Source organism: Manis javanica, chromosome X (assembly GCF_040802235.1).
Source record: "Manis javanica isolate MJ-LG chromosome X, MJ_LKY, whole genome shotgun sequence".
Taxonomy (NCBI): Eukaryota; Metazoa; Chordata; class Mammalia; order Pholidota; family Manidae; genus Manis; species Manis javanica.
In genome coordinates this window covers 125391297-125410708 of record NC_133174.1, presented here as the reverse complement: position 1 = coordinate 125410708, position 19412 = coordinate 125391297, and the positions used below count along the sequence as shown (strand labels likewise).

Here is a 19412-nt window from a genome sequence, read left to right as displayed (position 1 = left end):
GATATTACGGGTGAATGTGTAACCACAATGCTCCTCATGGTAAACCTTCATAAGATTGTATGTCACCGATACCTTAATAAATAAGAAAATGAAACCACAGAGGCCAGAAGGCAGTGGGACAACATATTTAAAGCACTGACAGAAAAAAACTGTCAATATGTCAATCAAGAATTCTATATCTGGCAAAATTATGTTTCAAATGGAAAGAGAAATTAAGACATCCCCAGATAGACAAAACTGAATGAATTCATCATTTGTGATCTGCCCTACAAAAAATGCCAAAGTTAGTCTTGGCAGCTGAAATGAAACGATACTAGGCAGTAAATCAAAGTCAAACAATGAAATAAATAACAGTGACAAAGGCAACAATATAGGTAAATATACAATCTATTTTTATCATATTTCTGGTTCGTAATTCCCTGTTTTCCCTAGTTATTTAAAATTCAAATGCATAAAACAACACTTATAAAGTCTATGCTAATGGAAACAATATATAAGAATGTAATTTATAACAATAACTACAAAAGTGGGACAGAGCTAATATAGGAGCAAAGTTTTTATATACTATTGAGGCTGTGTTGATATTAATTTAAACTAGATTGTTCAAAGTTTGTGATATTAATTATAGTCCCCAGGGTATACATTTAAAAAAAACTTGAAAAAATATAGAAAACAAAATGAGAAAGCAGTCAAAATGGTATCCTGTAAAAAAAAATCAATTACATATAAAATAAGGTAGTATTAGAGGAATTGAAGAACAAAACAATAGAAGATATATAAAGAACAATGATAAAATGGCAGAAGTCCTTCTTTATCAGTAATTATCTTAAATGTAAATGGACTAAACTCTCCAATTAAAAGTGAGAGATTGGTAGAATGGACTAAAAAATAGAAACCTGCTATAGTCTGCCTACCAGAGACTCATTTTTTATAAAGATACAAATAGGTTTAAAGTGAAAGGATGGAAAAGATTTTTCATGCAAATTATAATCAAGAGACCAGAGGTGGCTATGCAAATATTAGGCAAAATAGTATTTAAGTAAAACTAGTTACAAGAGGCAAAGAATGACATTACATATTGGTAAGAGGCCATTTGTTAAAAATTAATATAACAGTTATAAATATATGCACACCTTATAAGAGAATCCCAAAATACATGAAGCAAAATTTGACAAAATCAAAGAGAAAAATAGTTTTACGTTAATAGTCAAAAACTTCACTTCTCACTTTCAGTAACAGTCAGAACACCCAGAAAGAAGATCAATAAGGAAATACAGGAGTTGAACTGTTATAAATGAGCTGGACTTAACAGACAGCACCCCAAAGTAGTATACAATACCTTCTTCTTGTATGTACATGGAATAGTCTCAGGATAAACTATATATTAGGTCACAAAACAAGCTTCTACCCCATTTTTAAACTGAGTTATTAGTGGGGTTTTTTGCTGTTGGGTTGTAGGAGTTCCTTGTGTATTTCGGATATTAACACCTTGTTCGATATATGGTTTGCATATATTTGATCCCATTTCACAGGATGCCTTTTAACTCTGTTGACTATTTCCTTTGCTGTGAAGAAGCTTTTTTGTGTGACCTAGTCCCACTTGTCTATTTTGGCTCTTTTGGCCTGTGCTTTGGGTGTAATATCTACGAAATCATCGCTAAGAACAATGTCATGAACCTTTCTTCCCATGTTTTTCTAGAAGTTTTATATTTTCAGATCTTAACACTTAAGGCTTCAGTCCATTTTTACTTGTTATATAAAGTGCAAGATAAGGCTCCAATTTAATTCTTTTGCATGGAAAATATCCAATTTTCCCAGCACCATTTGTTGAAGAGACTATTCTATACTCGTTTTGTATTCTTGGCAACCATGTCAAAGATCAGTTTACCATATATGTATGGATTTACTTCCAAGTTCTGTATTTTGTTCATTGGTCTATATGTCTGTCTGTATGCTAATACCTTTTGATTAGTATAGCTTTATAATATATTTTGAAATCAGAAAGAATTATGCTTTGTCCTTTTCTCTCAAGATTGATTTGGCTACTCATGTCTTTTGTGGTTCCACAAGAATTTTATAAATTTTTTTCTATTTCTGTAAGAAATGCCAGTAGGATTTTGATAGGGGTTGCACTGAATCTGTAGATTCCATTGGGTAATATGGACATTTTAATACTATTAAGTCTTATGATCCATGAACGTGGGATGGCTTTCCATTTATTTGTGTCTTTAATTTCTTTCATAAGTGTTTTATAGAAAATGGGCTAAGGACTTGAATAGATGTTTCTCCAAAGAAGGCACACAAATGGCCAAAAAGAATATGAAAAAGTGCTCAAAATCACTAACCATCAGGGAAATGCAACCAAAACCACAATGAGATACCTCCTCATACCTCCTGACCATACATAGTCAGGATCGCTATAATTAAAATAAAAGACAACAAAGGTTAGTGAGGATGTGGAGAAATTAGAACTCTCATACACTGTTGGTGGGAATGCAAAATAGCCCAGTCATTATGGAAACAAGTGTGGAGTTTTCTCAAAAAATTAAAAATAGAACTACCATGTGATCCAGTAATCCAACTTCTGAGTATTGATGCAAAATAATTGAAATCAGGATCTCGAAGAGATATTAGCACTCTTATGCTCATTGCATCCTTGTTCACAATAGCAAAGATATGGAAATAACCTAAATGTCTATAAACAGATGAACAGATAAAGAAAATGTGGTACATACATGCAATGGAATATTATTTGGCATTTAAAAAAGGGTACTCACTTCAGCACATATACTAAAATTAGAATGACACAAGGAAGATTAGTATGGCCATTGCTCAAGGAATTGACAAATATGCCAAGATCATTCAATGGGGAAAAATAGCATTCAAAAAGTGGTGCTGGAACAACTGGATATGCACATGAAAACGTGTGAAGCTGGACCACTATGTTACAATATACACAAAAATTAATTCAAAATGGATCAAAGAGCTAAATGTTAGAGATAAAATTAAATTCTGAGGAAAACATTGGTCAAATATTCATGACCTTGGACTTGGCAATAGTTTTTTGATGTGACACAAAAAGTACAAGCAACTTTAAAAAATAAATAGATAATTGGACTTCAGGGAAAGTAAGGACTTTTATTCATCAAGAAAGTGATGCATATTTCCAGAATGAGAGAAAATATTTGCAAATAATGATAAGGGTCAAGTATCCAGATTATATAAAGAACTATTACAATTCAATTACAAAAAGATGAACAATCCAATTAAATTGTTCAAAAGACTCAAACATTTCTCCAAAGAATATATATATATATATACACATATATACATATGGACAACAAGCACACGAAAAGATTATCAATCACTGGGAAAATGCAAAAATCAAAACCACAATAAGATACAACCTCAACTTCCAGCAAAAAAGGTGGTGGAGTAGGAAGGTGAGGAAGAAACGTCCCACATGCACACCAAGGAAGAAACTACAGCAGGTACAAATAACCCTTAAAATGACCTAAAGACTGCAGAACAGACCATTTACAACTGGTGAAGAAGAGAAAGCCACACAGAAAAGGATAAAGCAGCAGAGCCATGAATGAGGAAGACCCAAGCCCTTTCCCCATCCCAGCCCATAAGAGGGAGGGAGGCAGAAGTGGGTAGAGGATAAATACTCAGAAACTATGCACACATAGCCCTGGAGATCTGCTCTGGGAACACGAGTCCACAAGTCCACATTGCATTGGGCTTTGGTGATTAATGGGGCTGGACACCAGGAAGAGTTGGAGCATTCTGGAAGGCTGAGAATCCTGCTGCTTGTGGAGGACAGGTATGCTTTGTCGGTCCCACTGAGACCCAACACAGAGACATCAGTTTGAAAGATTTACCACAGGCAGAAAGGGTTCCAGAAGGCAGGGAATGGATGGAACTCTTTCTATAGAGGAAACAGCAGGTGGATGAGGCTTCCCCATCCCTCCCCCAGCCCAACTGGTTGGGCACATGTGGGAGCCCCAAATGCTCCATCTCCCTCACTGGTAGCTCATCCCTGAAGTGCTTCTCTGTACACCTTCCTACCCAGGCCCTTCAGCCCAGCAACAGTCAGGCTTTGCTGCCTGGCAGGTGGGTGGAGACTTTTCCAGCTTCCCTGACCCTCTCCCAGCCCAACTGGGGAGGCACATGCAGGATCCAGTTCCAAACACTGATTCCTCCTTGCTGGCTACCCAGCCCCATGCCACTCTTCCCTGTGCACCCACTCTGCTTGCCCTGCTAGCCCAGCACCACCACCATCAGTGCTGGGTAGGCAGAAGGTGGCATGCCCATAACAATCCCCACAGAAGCGCTGCTGTATGGCTCATGAAAGGTAGCTGAAGCTAGAGGAAACTGTGGGGGACTGAGATGGGCCACTGACAGCAGACAGGCAGAAAGGTGGCTCTGCCCACAACAATCACAGCAGAAGTGCCACTGCATGGACCACAAAGAGGCTCTGCTGACAGAGACCAACTATTACCAGCAGACAGGCAGAAAGGCAGCCCCACCCACAGCCCACCAACATCAACTATGGCTCCACTGCAAATCAGAATAGGCACAGGTGTGCAAAATGTCTTGAACTTCTGGGCACCACAGGATTCCTTCTTCATAAACGCATTACTTTCTAGACCTGGAAGCACAGCAGATCTATCTAATACAGAGGAGGAAACACAGAAACCTTGACAAAATGTGGAGGGAGAAGAATATGTTCCAAACAAAATAACAGAATAAGAGGGCTAAATGGAATGGAGATCACCAATATTCCTGTAAAAGATTTCAAAAGAACAGTCATAAATATGCTCATTGTTCTGCAGAAAAGTATAGATGAGGAGGATTCCAACAGAGATAGAAGATTTGAAAAAGAGCCACTCAGAGCAGAAGAATACAGTAACTGAAATGAAAAAACAATGGAAGGAATGAATAACAGATTGTTTCAAGTAGAGGAGACAATTGATGAGATGGCAATTAGAGAACTGGAAAACAACAAAGCTGAGGAATGGAGGGAAAAAAGAATCCCTAGAATTAAGAGGATGCTAAGGGAGCTATGTGACAGCTCCAAACCAAACAATATTTGAATAATAGGGGTACCAGAAGGAGAAGAGTGAGAAAAAGGAGCATATTCTCTTTGAAGAAATAATAGCTAAAAACTTCTCCAACGTGGGGAAGGATATAGACACCCAGCTTCAGGAAGGGCAGAAAGTCCCTAACAAAAGGAACCCCAGAAAGACAACACCAAGACAAAGAATAATTAAAATGACAAAGATTAAAGATAAAAAGGGGGTATTGAAAGCAGCTACAGAGATGTAAAAAACTACTTTTAAGGGTAGCCCCATGAGGTTATCAGCAGAAACTTTACAGGCCAGAGGGAGTGGCATGAAATACTTAATGTATTGAAACAGAAGGACCTTCAACCAAGAATCCTCAACCCAGCAAGGTTATCATTCAGAATTGAAGGAGAGATTAAAAGTTTCCCAGATATATGAAGTTAAAAGAATTCACCACCACTACACAAGCCTTACAGGATATGTTAAAGGAATTTCTGTAGATAGAAATGATCTTACGCCTAAATAGTTTTCATCAGTGAAAATAAACCCACAGTAAAGGTGGTAGATCAATTATAAACTAGTATGAAGTTTTTCTAAAAAGGTAATACAATCAACTGTATACAAAAGCAGTCAAGGGATACACAAAAAATGCAGGTTATGATATCTAATACTTAAAGTTTGGAGGAGGAAGAAGAATAAAAAAGAAGTACTTTTAGACCATGTTTCAAATAGAGTTACAAATATAGATGGCTATATTTTAGGAAACTATCTATGATCCTTATGGTAACCACAATCCTTAAGCCTATAACAGATATACACAAAAATTTTTTAAAGAAATCCAACCACAACACTAAAGAAAACCATCAAACAACAAGAGAAGTGTATTAGAAAGAAAGAAAGGTACAGAGAGGAACTACAAAACACAACTAGAAAACAATTAATAAAATGGTAATAACTACATACCTATCAGTAACTATATTAAATATAAATGGACTGAATGCAAAAATCAAAAGACACAGGGTGGCAAAATAGATAAAGAAACAAGACCCATCTATGTGCTGCCTACAGAACTCATTTTAGACCCAAAGACATATATAGACTGAAAGTGAAGGGAAGTAAAAATATATTTAATGCAAATAATAGAGAGAAAAAAGCAGGGGTAGCAGTACTTGTATCAGACAAAATAGACTTCAAAACCAAGAAATTAACAAGATACAAAGATGGACATTACATAATGACAAAGGGATCCATCTAACAAGAGGATATAACCATTATAAATATCTATGCGCCCAACATAGAAGCACCTAAATATATAAAACAAATACTAACAGAACTAAAGGGAGAAATAGACTGCAAGTTAATCATATTAGAGGACTTTAACACACCACTTACATCAATGGACAGATCAACCAGACAGAAAGCAAATAAGGAAACAGAGACACTGAACAATACGCTAGATCAGATAGACTTAACAGATATATACAGAATACTTCAACCCAAAACAGCATGGTATACATTCTTCTCAAGTGCACATGGAATGTTTTCCAGAATAGATAATGTATTAGGACACAAAAAAAACCTCAATAAATTCAAAAAATTGAAATTGTATCAAGCACCTTTTCAGATCACAATGGTATATAACTAGAAACAAATAACACAAAACCGAAAAACCCACAAACACATGGAGGCGAAACAACATGCTTCTAAATAATCAATGGATTAATGAACAAATCAAAGAAGGAATCAAGCAATACATGGAGACAAATGAAAACAAAAATATAATAGTTCAAAATATGTGAGATGCCACAAAACAGTTCTAAGAGGGAAGTACATAGCAATACAGGCCTATCTTAAGAAACAAAAACAATCACAAATAGACAGTCTACACTCACAACTGAAGAAACTGCAAAAAGAATAAATGAAACCCAAGGTTAGTAGGAGGGACATAATAAAGATCAGACCAAAAATAAATAAAATAGAGAGTAAAACAATAGAAAGAAATCAATGAAACCAGGAGCTGAGTCTTTGTGAAGATGAACAAAATAGACAACCCCCTAGCCAGACTTATCAACAAAAAGAGAGCACACAAATAAAGTCATAAACAAAAAAGAAATAGTTACAACTGACAGCACAGAAATACAAATAATAATTAGAGAATTATATAAAAAATCATATGCCAATAAGTTGGACAGCTTAGAATGGACAAATTCCTAGAAATATACAACCTTCCAAGACTGACTCAGGACAAAGCAGAAAATCTGAACAGACCAATTATCAGTAACAAATTTGAATTGGTAACAAAAAAACTCCCAAGAAACAAAATCCAGCACCAGATGGCTTTAAAGCTGAATTCTACTTAACACTTAAACAAGAGCTAAAACCCATCCTTCTGAAAGTATTCCAAAAAATTGAAGAGGAAGGAATACTTCCAAACTCATTCTATGAGGCCAGCATCACTCTAATACTAAAACCAGACAAGGACACTACAAAAAAAAAAAAGAAAATTATAGACCAGTATCTCTGATGAACATAGATGCAAAAATCCTCAACAAAATATTAACAAACTGAATTCAAAATATACATCAATAGGCTCATCCATTACAACCAAGTAGGATTTATTCCAGGGATACAAGGATGGCACAATATTCATAAATTAATCAACATCATACACCACACTTAACAAAAAGAAGGACATAAACCAGATGATCATCTCAACAAAGTGAAAAAGCATTTGACAAAATTTAACATCCGTTCAGGATAAAAATTCTCAACAAAATGGGTAGAGGTGGAACACACTTCAACATAATAAAGGCCATATACAACAAACCCACAGCTAACATTATGCTCAACAAAGTACTATATTCAATATAGTACTGGAGGACCTAGCCACAGCAATTAGACAAGATAAAGAAATAAAATGCATCCAAACTGGTAAGGAAGAAGTTAAATTGTCACTATTTGCAGATGACATGATACTATATATAGAAAACCCTAAAGACTCCACCAAAATACTATTAGAATAACTGGGTTCAGCAAAGCCAAAAGGATATAAAGTTAATACACAGAAATCTGTTAGCATTATTATATAGTAAAAAATTACAAAGCCAATCAATGAGAAGAGAAATCAAAACAATTCTATTAATAATTGCATCAGAAAGAATAAAAAACCTAGGAGTAAACCTAACCAAGGAGGTGAAAGACCTGTCCTCAGAAAAGTGTGAGACACTGATGAGAGAAACTGAAGAAGGCACAAATAAATGGAAATTTAAACTGTGTTCATGGAAACAGGAAAAATTAATATTGTCAAAATGGCCAACCTTCCCAAAACAATTTACAGATTCAATGCAATCCCTATCAAAACATTAACAGCATTTTTCAATGAACTACAACAAATAATCCTAAAATTCATATTTAATGAGAAAAGACCTCAAATAGCCAAAGCAATCCTGAATAAGAAGAACAAAGCTGGGGGTATCATGCTCTCCGTCTTCAGGCTATCCTACAAAGCTACAGTAATCAAAACAGTATGGATCTGGCACAAGAATAGACCAATAGATCAACAGAACAGAACAGACATCCCAGATGTAAGACCACACATGTATAGTCAATTAATATATGACACACATGTATAGTCAATTAATATATGATAAAGTAGCTGTGAATATACAATAAGGAAAAGATAGTCTCTTCAGTAACTGGTGTTGGGAAAACTGGACAGCTACATGCAAGAGAATGAAACTGGATTGTTGTCTAACTCCATACATAAAAGTAAACTTGAAATGGATTAAAGCCCTAAATGTAAGACATGAAACCATAAAACTGTTTGAAGAAAACATAGGCAAAAGTCTCATGAACATAAGCATGAGAAATTTTTTTCTGGGCATCTCCCCAGGCAAGGGAAACAAAATAAAAATGAACAAGTAGCACGACATGAAACCAAAAAGCTTCTGTACAGCAAAGGACACCATCAACAGAACAAAAAGGCAGCCTAGAGTATGGGAGAATTTATTCATTAATGATTTACCTGATAGGGGATTAACATCCAAAATATATAAAGAACTCATACCACTCAACACCAAAAGAACAAATAACCTGATTTAAAAATGGGTAAAGGACTTGAACAAATATTTTTCCAAATAAGCAATATAGATGGTCAAATGGCACATGAAAAGATGCTCCACATCACTAATCATTAGGGAAATGCAAATCAAAACCACAATGAGATACCACCTCACATCAGTCAGAATGGCCACCATTCAAAATACAAGAAGTAACAAATATGGGTAGGGATGTGGAGAACCCTCCTATACATTGTCAGTGGGAATACAAATTGGTGCAGCCACTGTGGAAAGAGTATGAAGGTTCCTTAAAAACTAAAAATAGAAATATGATATGACCCAGTAATTTCACTTCTAGGAATTTACATGAAGGAAACAAATCCCTGATTTGAAAAGATATATGCACCCCCTTGTTCACTGCCTCATTATTTACAGTAGCCAAGATATGGAAGCAACCTAAGTGTCTATCAATAGATGAATGGATAAAGAAAAAGTGGCACATATACACAATGGAATATTTATCAGCCATAAGAAAGAAATCCTGCCATTTGCAACAAAATGGATGGAACTAGAGGGCATAATGCTGAGAGTAATAAGCCAAGCAGAAAAAGAAAAACACCGTATGATTTCACTTATTTGTGGCATCTATAAAAAATTTTAACAAAATAGCAGTAGACCCATAGACACTGAAAAGAGGCTGGTGGTTACCATGGGGGAGGGGTTGGTGTGAGTGGGTGGGGTGGATGGGGCAGATAAAGGGGCACAAAAATTCTCAGCCATAATATAAGTTGGTCATGGGACTGGTAGTATAGCATGGAGAATATAGCTCATGATTCTGTCACATCTTTCTATGTTGTCAGATAGTAACTGCACTAGTTGGGGCGAGGATTTAATAATGTAGGTAACTGGTGGACCACTGTCTTGTATACTTAAAACTAATAAAAGATGGTATATCAACTATACTTCAGTTAAAAAAGAGACAACCTCACACCCCCTAGGATGGCTACAATTAGAAATAAATAGAAATTAGCAAGCTTTGGTGATGATGTGAAGACGCTGGAAACATTGTACTTTCTGGTAGGAATGCAGAAGCTGCAGCTGCTGTGGAAAATAATTTGAAGGTTCTAAAACTGTTATACACACAATTACCATATGACCCAGGAATTCTACTCCCAGGGACCCACCTAAAAGAATTGTTATTTTCAATAATTTTGTAAGGAAGCATCCAAAAAAACAAAAAGAGAACAAAACAAAATGATTAAAATAGCAGTAGACTCATAGACATGAGAAGTGACTGGGGTTGGGGAAAGTGAGTGAATGGGGGAGGGGGATAAAGGGGCACAAAAGTTAACAAGCCTTGGTGGTGATGTGCAGAAACTGGAAGCGCTGTACTTTCTACTCATACGTCCCTAGAAGTAGAATTCCTGGATCATATGGTAATTGTACGTATAACTCAGAGACCTCCAACTGATTTTCCACAGCAGTCGCATGCTGTAATATGGATGGACCTCTAAAATAAGTGTACAATTGGGTAGCATTTAATACATTCATTTTGCTGTACGTCTATCACATCTATCTACTTTGAAAACATTCTCATTACCCCAAAGGAGACTCCCATCTCCCTAGCTCTGGAAACTACTAATCTGCATTCCGTCCCTATGGATTTACCTATACTGGGTATTTCATATAAATGGAACCCCATAAAATCTGTGACCTTTGCTGCCTGATTTCTTTTATTTGGTATATTGATTTTTGAGGTACATCCATGTTGTAGCTTGTGTCCACATTCTATTTCCTTTTTCTGGCTTTACAATTATCCATCGAATAAATAAATGACATTTTGTTTATTAAATCCAGATTTGGGTAAAACTGCAGTATTTCCAGAATCTCTCACCTGACCTTAGTGCATCTCCATAGCAGTAGGTGTTTCCAAGGGGTGGAGAGAAGTAGTCCATCTCCAAATCAGTAGGTAATTACAAGGGGGAGCGAGGGCATATCTGGACCAGAGGGGTTGGGTGGGGTGCCTTACTGCAGCCAGGTTGCGAGACACACGGGTAAGCAGAAGTGGACTGCTTGTAAGAGATAAACGGGTTTCTCCAACTTCATTTGTCCCTTTGACTGATTTTGGTTCAAAGGTATTTTGCCCTGGGCTGGGAAAATATTTTCTCCCCAGAGTTACATCTGGTGGTAGTCAGCAGGACCTCTGAACCCTTAATGTGTCTTCCTGAGTGTGACCCTTGGGCTGGCTGCCCCTAGAGATGGTGGGGAGATACCCAGAACCACCTCACCATGGATGGTGAGGAGGCCCCCGTGGCTGCAGTGGTGGAGGGTGCAGCTTCACCTCGGAGCCCCCTATCTGTGGGGCTTCCAAATGAGGAGCCCTTAGTGGGGATTTGGTCTAGGGTAGAGCCTCTGCTAGAGCGGTGGGGCCTTTCCCCAAATTGGGGAAGGGTGGAGACACCAGAAGTAGTGGAATTAGCCCTCCCAGAGAGAGAAGACTGCTTAGAGGCCCTGAGTGGCCATGGAGCAGCAGGATTGTGGGGTCTGTTTCTCGAGATAGTGGAAAGGGTTATAGAAGAGAGAGACTGATTTCGGCATCGCTTGGAGGAGCTGGGCGATGCCCTATGGGATGCCCCTAAGAAAGACATTTGACACATGGATGTTTCGACACATGGACCAACCATGGCTGGCCCTTGTGGCACCTTGGGGATAAAGCCTGAAAGCTGGCCTCCTGTGTGTTCCCGGAGTGAGAGCAGAGGGGCCCCCAGAGATGAAGGTAGTGTACCCAAAAAGGCAGGAAGGTAAGAGCTTCTTACTGGGGAGTTTCATCTTAGCATTGTGGCCAGGCATGTGCCTCCAGTAGCCCTACATACAGACCCATCTGTAACTCCCACAGGGAGTCAGGTATACTAGACCAGGATGAGATCCCATTCCCGTCACTGTCCTATCACGGAAGCACCCTCTTGCATGCATCCTACTTGATGGACAAGATTTGCTCTGCTGGAGTCATTAAAACATGTATCCTATCACCCTTAAGGTTACTTTCTTCCATAGTTCCTGTGGCCTGGATCTGCCCCCCGGCTGCAGCTGCCCCGTGATGATTGCTCGGAACTCCCTACCTGTTCAGCTACTGACCGCCTGTGGAATGGGCAAGCTATGGACTAAATCTGCATAGGACTGAATTTAGCTGACTCCTCCAGCTGGAGGATTATCGTGATTTTATTGCTGTTGCTATTGTATGTTAGTAGTGTGGTTACACTGCTCCAGTTTTCTCACACAGGGGCCACTGCAGAAGATGCGGAGTGAGTAGATTGTGAGGCAAAATTTCTGGAGAGCTGGGCTGTGGGTAAAATGGCAGTGTTTCCAGAGTCTCTCACCTGGCCTTAGTGCGTCTCCATAGCAATAGGTGCTTCCAAGGGGTGGACAGAATAGTTCATCTCCGTATCAATAGGTAATTACAAGGGGAAGGGAGGGCATCTCTGGACTGGAGAGGTTGGGTGGGGTCCCTAATTGCAGCCGGGTTGAGAGAGACAGGGGCAAGCACAAGTGGACGACTGCTTGTAAGCAATAAATGGGTTTCTCCCACTTTATTTGTCCCTTTGACTGATTTTGGTTCAGAAGTATTTTGCCCCAGGCTGCCCTCAGACTGACACACATGAATTGTCGATCTAAATGTATAAGATAAAATAATACAAGTTGTAAATGAAAACAGGAAAATATCTTAATGACCTTGGGGTAGGCAATGATTTCTTCACCAAGACTCCAACAGCACTAGTAAGGAAGGAAAATACTGATAAACTGGACTGCATTACAACTGGGAACTTTTCTTCGTGAAGGGACATCACTGAGTGAGTGAAGCAGCACCCTGTGCAGTGGGAAAATACATCTGCATTACATGTATCCAACAAAGGACTCATTCAGTACCAAACACATCAGTGAAAAAAAACCCTGCAAATTTGGGAAAGAGACTTGACAGGCATTTCAAGAGTATATTTCAATACTCATTAGACACATATTAAACACAGGAAAAGGTGCTTATCTTAACTGATCATCAAGGAAAGGCAAATTAGAACCACAGTACTAATACTCACCAGGACGGCTGAAATGAAATAGATAATTTCAAATGTTGACAAGGCTAAGGAGCAACTAAAACTCTCGTACACTGCTGGTGGAAATGTAGATTGGTACACTTTGAAAAACATTTTGGAATCTAAAGTATCCAAAGAAGGTGAACATATGTAAACCCTATGACTCAACCATTCCACTCCTAGGGTGCCCGAGTCCTGGTAATGTTCTTTTTGCTGATCTGGGTGGTAGTTATGAGGATGTTCAATGAGTGAGCATTCCCTGAGCTGTACACTTAATCCTTGAGCATTTTTCTAGTTGTGTGTCAAGCTTCAATGAAAGTTTCCTTTTTTAAAAGGGTACAAAATACGTAAGTTTGCTGTAGGACTCCTGGGCAGTATAGGTAAATGGAATGGAAATGCCTACACATCATTTTGAGGCTCAACCATGATTTGAATCTAAAAATCACTACAAGCAAAAATTTTCTCATCATAATGCTTTGGGTTTTTCTCTTTTTCGTTTGCAATTTCAACAACACATTTCTCAATTTCTTCAGGACTTAAAATCTTGAGGGGCTGATCTCTCTGCATGAACGCAAGCTCGATGGTTTTCTGCCATTCTGAACCACTTGCAGAGAAGGGCCTTGATAACCAGTTTAATGGTCAGATTGTCCATTCGGATGGCTTCATCAGTGTAATTCTCTTCTCTAGAAATTCACACCCCAGCCTATGCCATTGGCCTTTCAGGCATGGTAGGTGCCTGAGGGATCAGTCTGACAGAGTCTGGGGTTGCCATCAAAGTCAAAACCCTCAGTAAGTGCAGAGATGCCAAACTATCTGAGCCCACTGCTGGGTGGCCCTGCTTCAGACTGGCAATGTAGTGAGTGATGCACTCGGCAGGGACGGGGTCTTCCACGGCCAGCTGGTGGCTCTGGCACTCCACCCAGACCCTGTTGATGACTGTTTAGCACAGGCAGTGAGGCCTGCGAAGGCCAGGCAGACATTGTCATCCAATGCACAGATCTTCCGCACCGTTCCTCTATCCTGCAGTTCGTCTGCCCGCTTGATCTCCACGCCAAGAACAACAATGTCTTTTCCTCAAATGCCAACTGCGATGGGGCCCTTCTTCATGGCTTCCGGCATGTACTCCACTTCGAAGAGGTGGCCACGGGCCGAGAAGACCGTGATGCTGTGCCTGTAGTTTATGCTGGCAGAAAGGCATGGCCAGGCCCAGGAAAAGCGCATGCTCAGTGCAAGCGCAGCCCACGATTCATGACACTGCTGTGCCTGCGCCGCATGCCTGCCCACCCCCAGTGCCACCAAAAACTTTCTTTAAAAATGCATAAAAGTAGGGGAAAAATCCCTTGACCGTGATATTCTAAGTGTTAATGTGTTTTGTTTGATTGAGCTTTTACAACTATCAAATAAATATTTCATAAATTTGGTAATAAATAAAAAACATTGGAAATCCCACTCTTAATTATCCGGATGATTTAAAAAAATTGGTTTGGGTCATGAATACGTTATTTCCAGAATGAGGCCTGGCTTACCACCAATTATACCCCCGTTTCTCATTTCATTTCATAAATGGGCATGAGAGGAAGTTTGCACGGTCATACAAAAGTGTTTTCAATTTCCTTTAGAACTATATGGCATAAATCAAATACTGAGCTACGATCAACTTTTTTCAATGATGATCCTATGATCCGTTGATCAGTCCTCCGTCAATTCTGTCTAAAGGAAAAAACAGGAAATTATTTTGATATGCAGGATTTCCTACTCAGTCATTAGCCATTCAGTTTCCTGGCCAGGAGATTTTAAAGCACCTTCAGCGACTAAGACATGTTAAACTCTGGAGGCAGCACACCATGGTGAGATCGGGGAGGAGTGGTGGTGAAGGGGAGGTGGGCACAGCTGCTCCCTCAGGGTTTCCTCATCAGTTTTAAGAAGAAAAATGTATGGAACTAAGGATTTGGAAATAGGTTCCTTTGAAACCACCTTGGGCCGTTTTGGGGCACTCCCAGGCACAAGTGAACTTTGGTCACTTAAGGACTCCTCAGAGGTGGCTCCTCACACTGCATTTCCAAGAGGCCTCTCTGGGTCTCAAGCACTCAGGCTGCTGCTGACCTGAAGGGGCTGGGGAGCAACAGGCCTCAGTGAGGGTGCAGGGTCTGTCTGACTGCACCAGTGATCAAGTCCACCTCTGGGGCACTGGATGATTCCAGCCCCTGCCCATCTCCAAACTGAGAAAGGAGTTAGGAGCACTCAGAGAAAGGTGAATGTCCCTAGAGAGATGCAGGCCCCTGTGCTTCCCAGCTACATCATTTGCGCTGCTCTGTGACCTCTGCATCTGCCAAGGTCAGTTTCCAGAGGGGACAGGGTGCTGGGAGGGCTGAGTTGCAAAAGGGTGGCAGGCAGGCAGGACAGTGGAGGAGACACAGCACCAAGAAGGACAAAACCCTTTACAGAGACGCTTCCTAGGTGGTTCCAGTAAGATCCCAGAGATCCTTGTAAGGCTTCCAGCTTCATGGTTCCTGGTTTCTCAGGGCCCAGAGAAGCAGACTGTAGAGCTGCTTACAGGCACATTTCCTGGGCTTCCTGCCCGGGGAGGCCCAGAGCTGGTGAGCCTAGGTCCAGAGAGCTGCAGGGAGACCAGGCATGCTGGCAGTCTGGGAGACTGAAACAGAGGGTGAGATTAGGGAGGCAGACACGGAAGCCTCAAAATTCAAGCAACATGCACACTTCATACACACACTTAATTGCTGGTAGTGACTTGCCAATTGGAAGAGAATCAATCACAGATTAAGTTCACATTGAACCCTAAAGCGGTCAGCCCCATATGCTCAGGGAGCCTCTATGGACATCCAGGCCGGGGCCAGCCTTTGATAGACTTACTGGACTTCTAAGACAACCTCTGCCCTCAAGGAAAAGTACGTTAAGAGGTGTTCCGACAGCAGTCAGTTGTCAAAGTGGGGCTGCTGGAGCATCGGCATCACGTGGGGACTTGTGAGCAATGCCAGTTTTCTGCCCCTAACCCAGACCAACTGAAGTAGAAATTCTGGGAATGACGTCCAACAACTGGTGTTCTAACAAAATCTGAGTTTTAAGTGCTGTTCAAAGAGAACGGTAAGTACGGAGTGAGTTTTGAAGGGCTAAAAGGAGGAAGATGGGATGTGATGCTCAGGGAAGAATTTGGACAAGTCGGGAGGCAATATTGGGGACTAAAAACAAAGAATAATCAAAGACAGATTAAGAGCTCTGGAGTAACAGCCGTGCCATTGTTTGCTGGGAGGGAGAAGATACAGACCTGAGTCCTGCACACACTGGCTGGGACCACGGGCACCCTGGGCCTCTGGGCTGCAGCAAGCAGCCACGCTGGGCTGCCTTTCCGAGCCCTTGCCTTCCAGCTTCGGGCTTCCAGATGCAGACCTGAGTGGAAAAGGACCACTGTCCTTCTCCTCTCTCATCCCTTCTGCCCAGTCCACATTATCCCTCACATCCTTCCCTAGGACAGGAGCACAGGATATGAACCCACACCCCTCACACCTGGCTCGGGCCAGCTTTTGTCCCCTCACTTCCATGTCCATCTGGGGGAGCTGCAGGTGAGCCTTCTGCCTCTTCATTCTGTGCCCTGCACGAGTAACCAGCTGCTTCTCTAGTCCCTGAGCTTTTGCATGCTGTCTTCCTGGTGTGTCGTCAGAAAGGCAGTGGCATAACCATCCTTCAGGCACATGCTGGGGAGGTGGTGGGCAAGCATAAAGCAAAAGGACAGCTCTCCCCTTTATTCCATTCTGCCGCTTCTTTAGTGCCTACAGCTCTTTTTCTGAGATGGTGAGGGTTGATACAAGCAGTAGGATGCATGGGGAATGTGGCCCTAGGGAGCTGGCAGAGAACTAAAAGGGAAGAATAGGTACTGATGAGTCAGGCAGGAACCCCAGCTTCTAAACACTGTTCCCCAAACATGGGGACGGAAATGTCCTTTCTCCATGACTCCTGTTTAATCAAAGGGCAATGGAGTCTGAACGGAGAACCAGGAGCCCTCAGGTCCCTTCCTGTTTTTACCCATTCACATCTGAAGGCCCTCCTGCCATTTGCCTTCAATAACTCATCTCTCATAGGACCCATGTTCCGTTTTTTGCCTCTCCCGGGGATGCCAGGAGAGATGAGGACCGGAAAAGTGAGCTTTCAAGCTAACAGGTGTTATAACAATGGTTGGCAGTTTCATGAAAACAGAGTGCCCTTTTGCTGACTCTTTTTCAGGACCTTTGCTGAATCCTGATTGGCCGTCCGTAACTGCTGGCTCCATTGATGCAGTACTTCCTCCAATTCTTGAGGCAATCTCTTCTTCCTAAATGCCACCTGAGTAAATGTCCTTTGAATGGGGGTTAGAAAGCAGCTACCGTGGTTGCAACCAAACACGGATTCACACAAAGCAGAGAGTGGCCTCTGCAAGGTGCATTTCCAAGGGCCCAATCGCAGATAGTTCTGGAAGGGATGGTGGGGCAGTCTCCACGGCTTTAATAATAGAATGGGGTCCCTTCCTTCCAGGTTACTTCCTCCTTTGGGCTTAGCCCTTTCATTCTTTTTAGTGGCCATGCTACAGTCACCTCTTTCCTCCTTCATTAGTTTGAGGACTGCCCGCAAAGTCCACCCACGGCCATCACCTCCCCTCCTTTTCCAGGCATCTCAAGTTGAGAGCATCTAATGTCTTTTGGTTCTGTTACTCATTTTCAGTGTGTCAAACTAAACACGGACATTATCTTATGACTTGACTAGAGAAGCATCTCTAGAGAGGACTGTCACGCCAGAAGGCGACCCTTCTGGCTGTCATTAGCAGGCTCAATAATCAGCTGGAAATAATGGAAACCCTGCTAATTAAGGATGCTTAAAAGCTGGACAAGTACACAAAGTTGATGATTTTTAAATAGCTAGCTGAAACATGAAGAATGTTCCAAATGTTTACGGAACATCTGCTGCGGCCTATCAATCAGTGTGCGACATACTCATGTGCCTCATTTAACCCTTACAGCAGCCCTGAGAGGGAGGAATTATGGCCTCCACTTTACAAACCTGAAAACAGGCTACGGAGGCCTCTTGATGGAAAAAACGTCTTAAGACATCTATTCCAAAAAGGTGAAAAGTGGCTAGGCTATCTCTGGGTGATTCTGTAACAATGGAGTTCTGTTTAATGTTTACATTTAATAGAAAACATGCCATCTTATTTTAAAAAGTAATACTTTATGAAATAACATGTAGAATCCTTGGCCAACATCTTAAACTAGGATCTGACACAGATATAAATCCATGCCTTCCAACTTCCCTGCTCTTCCCTTGACATCACATTGTCTTCTCAGGAGATAATCACTGAGGCCAGTGGGGAAGGAAGAGAAACCACCAACATCAAAAACAGTTTCCATCTGACTGAGCTCCCATCAGGACCATCACTCTAAGTCACAGGCCATTCTTTGCCCTGACACTTCTGGACATTCCCTCCTGGTATCCAGTGTGCACCAAGGCCAAGAGGCCACAGGGTTCTCCTTGCCATTCTCAGTTAAATCCGTTTGTAAATTACCCAGACCTTCTTGTAGAACATCCAGGTGTACAGGGCTGTAGCTAAGCAGCCATAAAAATGAGCCTCCCTTTAGGCCCTGGGAGAAGTGTGGGACCAGTTGGAAAGCCTCCAGCCCCCATAGTCACAGTAAAAAAAAAAAAAAAAAAAAAAAAGGCCATTCACCACTGTCCTATGCTTTCTACAAAGAGACAGATAGATACCTGGATGAGGGCCCAGACTGTCCCCTTCATCATGTCATTCTATATGCCTCAGTGTTGGGAGGATTAGCAGCCAGAGAAATACATAGGGCTTGCAAGGTCCCTATGTCTATGTTGCCATTCGGGCCTTTGCTTGCTACCAACAATCCCAGACAGAAAACATTACGGTAGTGGGTGCTGAGGGGAGAGGCAAATAGAATGGGACACTTCTCTGAGGGAAAACGTGGAATCCTCTCTTCCTGCTCTACAATAAAATTCCCTGAGCCTGGGCTTAGATGTTCAAGCAGACAGAGCAGCCACAGAAACTCTAACTTAGTAATTCTTTCTGAGCTCCCTTCAGAGGACCTGATCACTCTTATTTTCCATCTCTCCTGAGAAAGAATGAAAGCAGGACTCATAGCCATCATACAATTGCTGAGCACCTGATACCTGGAGAATTTAGACTACAGAGG

At 41.1% G+C, this 19412-nt stretch overlaps 1 pseudogene; it reads right to left on the bottom strand.

Annotated features, from left to right (window-relative positions):
* Positions 1–11616: 11616 nt before the first annotated feature.
* On the bottom strand, positions 11617–19326 carry LOC140847381 (proteasome subunit alpha type-7 pseudogene; annotated as a pseudogene).
* Positions 19327–19412: the final 86 nt, after the last annotated feature.